Genomic DNA, 6,000 nt, shown 5'->3' with positions numbered 1-6,000 from the left:
GGGAAAAACACAAATTAAAAGTGAATGCTGCAACAAAAGTGGTAAATGTGAAAAAATTGATATAATTTCTTATATTTTAGTTAGAAAATCAAAATATATAATCTGCATTCTTGAGTTTCTTACTAATTATAGCCAAAACAATAAGAGTGATGGCTAGATTGTGGGGGGTTTTTCAACATGTGAGGTTTCTATGTAGATTTGTCAAACCTTTTGGTTTTCTTCTGCTCCGCATACCCAGATGTGGTAAGACTCACAAATTTGAAATGCAAAACCTCAAGCTTAAGGAACCACTTCTATTCTGAAGCAATCAAAATAGCCATTTTGCCCATTCCCCAAATCCTACCTCAATTTAGCATTAAACACACAAAGTAGGAGGATGGAAAGAATTCAGGAATGAGTCATGATGAAAGAACAGATTGTGAGGAGGAAAAACGTTAAGTTCTAGGATGATAATACAGTAAACAACAGTTTATGGGGGGCTATTTTACAGTGAGAAAACCATCTGGAATCTGCTCCTGATTGCTGCTGATGAGATTCAGCTGGGACCACACCTGCCAGCCGCACCCTGCAGATGAGGAAGGTATGAGAGCGATACAGACACACCCATTAACCAGCTGAACACAACTCAACAGACACAATAGAAAGAGTGTTTACTGCTGTTTATTGCCTTATAAAAGCCACATGATCGTGTCAATCACAATCTCTTGTTGAATATTCTTTTCAAAATTGGCATCTGTAAACAAGCTGCCTGTTGGTTTGCACATTACTTGACAACAATGTGAGCAGATGACTTTCGTGAGATCACAAAAGGTATACCTCAAAGTTCAAACTTAGGGCACATTTTATGCACAACTCACATTTTTGACCTCTTTGTAAACTGGTGAAAGGGCTTCTATCATTTTTATGCAGATGATTCTGTAATTAATTGTTTACATTAAATTGCAAAGATTTGAATCTCTTCAACCTGCTTTAGATGCAGAGCTGATTCTGTGCGGTGCACCTAAAAATGTCACCACTTTATTTTGGTTGTTTTGTAATTTTAAAAAATTTCCCATATACAGTTTATTACATTTTTTAATAGCAAAATGAACAAATCATATTTAGTTTGTATTTTAGCATGCTAGTCTCACTGCATTTAGTGCTTTCCTGAGGTTGAGACGGGAGCAGTAGAGGCGAAGTGGAACATTTGTTCGGGGGATGTTTCTTCCGGGTTGGGTTTGGGCGGACTTCCTGTTTGCCTCAGACGCAATCTGGATCCTAAAGACAGGGCAGTGGTCACCATTGCTGAATCCTGTTTTACTGTTCTCCTGGTCAGTACGTAGTTAAAAAACACAACAAAACTACACTGTAAGACGTTAACCTCTTATTTGATTATTAAATAGCGCCTTGTTACGGTTTCTGTGCAACTTTCTGCTAATAGTTGTACGTTTTAGCAGTTGAGGTTTAGATTGGCAGGATGTCAACCCACGCTGGGAAAGTCTAGCGGGGTAATGTGCTTTAAAACACCATGATATCTTACTCCAGGTTTTAGGGGTTTTGCTTAGCTACTGTTTGTATATTATTCAGTGCATGTTGCTTGGTGATACATAAAGTGGCTTAGAGCTTTAGAGTAAAGCGGGTCTAGCCGAAACTGAAGGTAGAGAAACTATTCTTTGTTCATGAAGTGTGGGAATTCAGAGGTTGAAGTTGGAATAATGCCATGTCATATTCTGTATAGTTTTGTAAGTCTTGTAATTGTATTTTTGATCAATATTAAGTTAAAATCAGTGTAAATTCTGATATTCAGACCAATTATTATGTTGCTAAATGCAGTAAAGCTTTCAAAGAGTTGATGTATCCTGTTTGATACACTATACATTGGTTGTCTTCATCTAGGTGAAGGATGGTACTGAGCTGAAGTCAATACTTGTGAGAAAAGGAAACAAGGTTTATGACAAAAGGTAACGTAAAGCATTAATATTGTACAAATTGTATTGTAAAGTACCTGGGATAAATGCTACGTTCCAGATGTAGTTGGAAAATTCTGACTTCCCTGTCAGAAATTTCTAGCGGAACGCCCTCTAAGCTTAATAATGTTTATGGTTGCATAAACATTATTAAGCTGTTCATTTTACAAAACATAAATGTGAGAGTGTGTCTAAAATCAATGTTACATGTAGCATTTGTATCTGCCTGAACCACATTGCGAACTGTATGCTAAAACTTTCACACCTTCCTTGAATGCAATTTATTAATTTTCTATAATGTACACTAGATCAATATTATACCTGAAGGATCAAATATCTAAATGCTTAATATTTTAAACATGCCTTAGATTGTTGAATCTAGACATGAATTTTGTAACCACCAACAAGGTCTTGGGATAATTCTGACTGAATGTTTGACCACTGTTGTTGGTTTAGCTAATTTGATTTGCTTGAGCTAATTGCAGTTATTTTTTTGTTGTTTTTTTTAAGCCTAGCGGTCATGTGCTTTTAAGCGCTTAATGTTAGCTTGTGTTATTTCACGCTTTCACGCTTAGAACCCTGCAATAGCTGTCATGCATAGTGGTATCAGCATTGTTTTACTGCCAGTAGTGCTGGTATATTGTAAACTAAGAATTACCTCCAAATTATTGCCAAAGCTTGGACATGAATGATTTTGCATGTAAATATATATGAGCTTAAATGTATACATTTGTGGATTAAAGAAAAATTTTAATAAATTCAAACTTGGGCCACAGATTCCCTTCATTATCAAAAATTAATAAGGTTGTGTTCTGTTTTGGTTGCACTGAAAAGATAAAAATTAAAATAAAAAAGCCAAGAAATATTGTGATATTTAGGGGTGGGCCGTTTGGCGAACATCAAAATGCCACAATTTATCCTTTGTGGCTAAAACAGTCCACTAGAGTTCCACTGACATTTGGGGAGAATATTATTAATCAAAGGAAGGATTTGGGAAGCTTTAGTTTTCATGAACAAACATTTGAACACCATAGATTCAGTGAGCATTTTTAAGATATTTTTGGAGCTTGTGTACCTAGTTTTACAGTTAAGAGAAGTGACTTCAAAGCGTCTCAGGTCAGCATTGCAGCGGGAACTTCACCCCCACAAGCAAGCGGCAACGGCCCAGCTAGCTGTAGCAAAGGAATTGCATGATGAAACAATGGAGAGTAATTACATTTGTTCTCATTTAGCAATAAATGAGCAGGTCAATGAACACCAGAGGATGGTAAATAGACACTTTCAAGTAGTGAGGTTGGTTGCAAAATTCATAAAAAGTGAACCTTAATTTGATTTTTGAACTATTTCACCAAAAACCAGTGAGATCATACACTTCTGATTTTTAGCAGTGGTTACCTTTTGGTGTAGTATTTAATTCTCCCAAACTGCACAGAGAATTAACCATTTTATTTACGTGTTAACAGTGTTGAAAGATGAAACCCACGCATAATGTTAAGAAAATGTAAATATTTTTAGTATCAAACTAGTCATGAGGTTTAGTGTCTTATAGAAATGATTTGTTATCATTCAAATTGGAACTACTGCTCCTTTAGCCAACAGTCTGATTCTCCTAAAGTACTCCTCTTTATTACTCAAAAGTAATCGTGTAGCAATACATTGATTACAGTAATATTTTAAAGCCACTGTACATAATGGAAGAGTGGCAAGAGCTATACTGAGTAAATTTTATTGGAGTTAAGAGATTAGGTAAGCATTAATGTCTTTCACTAAATATTTGATATGACAAGTAATACATAGGGTAGAGAACATGCAGCTGGACGGTGGTTACACATATACATTTATGTATGTATGAAGGTCGTCCTCTGATTAGTTATTGATCTGAACTGACTCTACGCTCTAATGTTTCCTCAATTATTTACCTGCAGACTGGCTGCATCTGTGGTCGTGCGGTGTGTGTAAAGCAGAACTATACATTGCAATGCTCCATGTAGACCATGTAATCACCCAGCAGAGATGGCAAAGAGATGAAATGGGAAAATAGCAATATAGCCTTTTGCGCCTGACCTCTCAGACCTCTTTAGAAAGGATTTTTTTTTGTTGTTTTTAAGAAAACAGATACTTTACTGTAGATTGACGTATGAGTAAAAGCCAAAAGGCCGATTAGCTCAGTGCAGAATTTCTGTATCTTTGAATGGCTAAGTCAAATAAGCAAAATGTACTAGATGGTTTATTTTTCTCAAAGTTAATGGATAGATCAAGGCCTTTGGGGCAGATGGCTGGAACATCATTATTAAAACATTCAGCTAACACTTATTTGCAAGTGCAGCTCAATAAATTTGAATATCTTTGACAATTTTGGTAATTTCATTCAAAAAGTTAAACTCATGTATTACATGTATGCATAGATTACATACCAGCCTGAGTGACAGAGCATTGAGAAAACTATTTTTAATACAGAAATCAAATGTTCTGTCATGACCTTTAGAATCATGAGGAAGATTTGCTGTCTTGAAAGCAGTTCAACACCAGATGACAGCCATCTGCTTGGAAATAATCATTGTTTATTTTTTATCAAGTCCAAACTCAACACAGCTGGGCACCAGCAAATTTCAGACCAGTTAAATTTTTAAAGTTAAAGTTTTATGAAGATGCCGATTTCCTCTCCCAGAAGGAGCTGGCAGCTATCCATGCTGCCAAAAACACAGACAACCTATTCAACGACCATGATACTTCTGTCTGACTTGCCAGCAAACTCTCTAAGCCCTATAGACAATCTATGGAGAATTGTCAAAACAAAGTAGGAAGAGAACCAGTAGACTGAGCAATGCAGAAAAGCAATAGGTTGCTACTGAAAACAACCTGGGTCTCCTTCACACCTCAGCAGACCCACAGACTGATCACCTCCAAGCCACTTTGGATTGATGCTCATGAATCATGAAAGACTGCCGTTTCCTGATATTTCTGTTTTGAAACAACTTTTTAATTGATGTGTTGAGAAACTGGATTTTAATTTACCTAGATTATCTTTTAGTTCTAGCTCATGTTTTGAATCAGTATTTGGTTGTGGACATCATTTATGTTTGTGCCTTTGGGGCTCAGTGTTATGTAGTCCATGTAAATTAAAAGGTATCTGAAAATACCTTTTAATTTACAGTACACACGCCTTTGTGCTTACACACAGAAAAATTAAATTACTCTATTATGAGCCTAATTACATGTATAATGTAAAATTTAGCTGTCGGCCATTATTAGAAAGATTAAAATCTATGTTCAATCTTTGTGTGCAATAAATAGAGAGATGAACTAACATTCACAATCACAAAAAGATTGTGAGGGAATAATGCAAATTGTGTGAATAGAACCCCAAACAAAATAAATCCATCACAATCTGAATTCTTCACAGCCACTATCCTTTGCTGTCTATTTGGTTTGCACTAGCTAAGTTGCCTGCACACACCAGGCCCTTATCAGTAACACTTGTGGGCATACCTTCATGATAGTGATTGCCTTGGAGAGAAAAGCTGCATAACAAGGCTAATTAATTCATCAGAAAGCCACAGAGAATGCATTTTTGGCAGATAATCTGAGGGTATGCACGCATTTTGGAAATATTTACATTGGAACTGTGCACCTGCTCTGTGCTTTGTGATGGGGTGCCTGCATCTCCCTCACAGCCAGCATAAATTATCTTTACATTCAGACTGGATGGCAGGTGTTTGTAGGACCCAGTGACTACTGATTGTTTGGACAAAGTTGTAGGAATATTTATGTGTCCTGAGGGACTTGCTAGACTATAATTTTTAACTAGTTGTCTACATCTTCAGGAAAGCAAGTATTGACACACTATTCCACTTTAATGTTATGATTTACATGTGGTTATTTTGTTTTCAATTGTTTGATTTCAGCTATAACGGTGTTTTAAAACTTTAGTTATTAAAAAGCATTAATTATCATAAGCTCTTATTTAGCCTAATTTATGCTGTGATAAAACGGTGTGTTAAAGTTGCAGTGCTTTGGCTCAGTATCTGTTTACAGTCATGGGAAAAAGAACAGA

The 6,000-nt window shown here is 36.1% G+C and overlaps 1 protein-coding gene across 2 annotated transcripts in view; it reads left to right on the top strand.

The window, feature by feature from the left end:
- Positions 1-1,238: 1,238 nt before the first annotated feature.
- The window catches only part of LOC102227956 (glycylpeptide N-tetradecanoyltransferase 1-like), a 74,725-nt gene continuing 69,963 nt past the window's right edge, over positions 1,239-6,000 (top strand). For both annotated transcript variants that reach the window (XM_023341267.1, XM_023341268.1), the window contains exons 1-2: positions 1,239-1,310; positions 1,876-1,940. The gene's annotated coding sequence lies outside the window, so the exon portion shown is untranslated. The remainder of the gene's footprint in view (positions 1,311-1,875; positions 1,941-6,000) is intronic.

Source organism: Xiphophorus maculatus, chromosome 10 (genome assembly GCF_002775205.1).
Source record: "Xiphophorus maculatus strain JP 163 A chromosome 10, X_maculatus-5.0-male, whole genome shotgun sequence".
Lineage (NCBI taxonomy): Eukaryota > Metazoa > Chordata > Actinopteri > Cyprinodontiformes > Poeciliidae > Xiphophorus > Xiphophorus maculatus.
The sequence above is the reverse complement of the archived record's forward strand: the minus strand, read 5'-3'. Positions and strand labels throughout refer to the sequence as shown.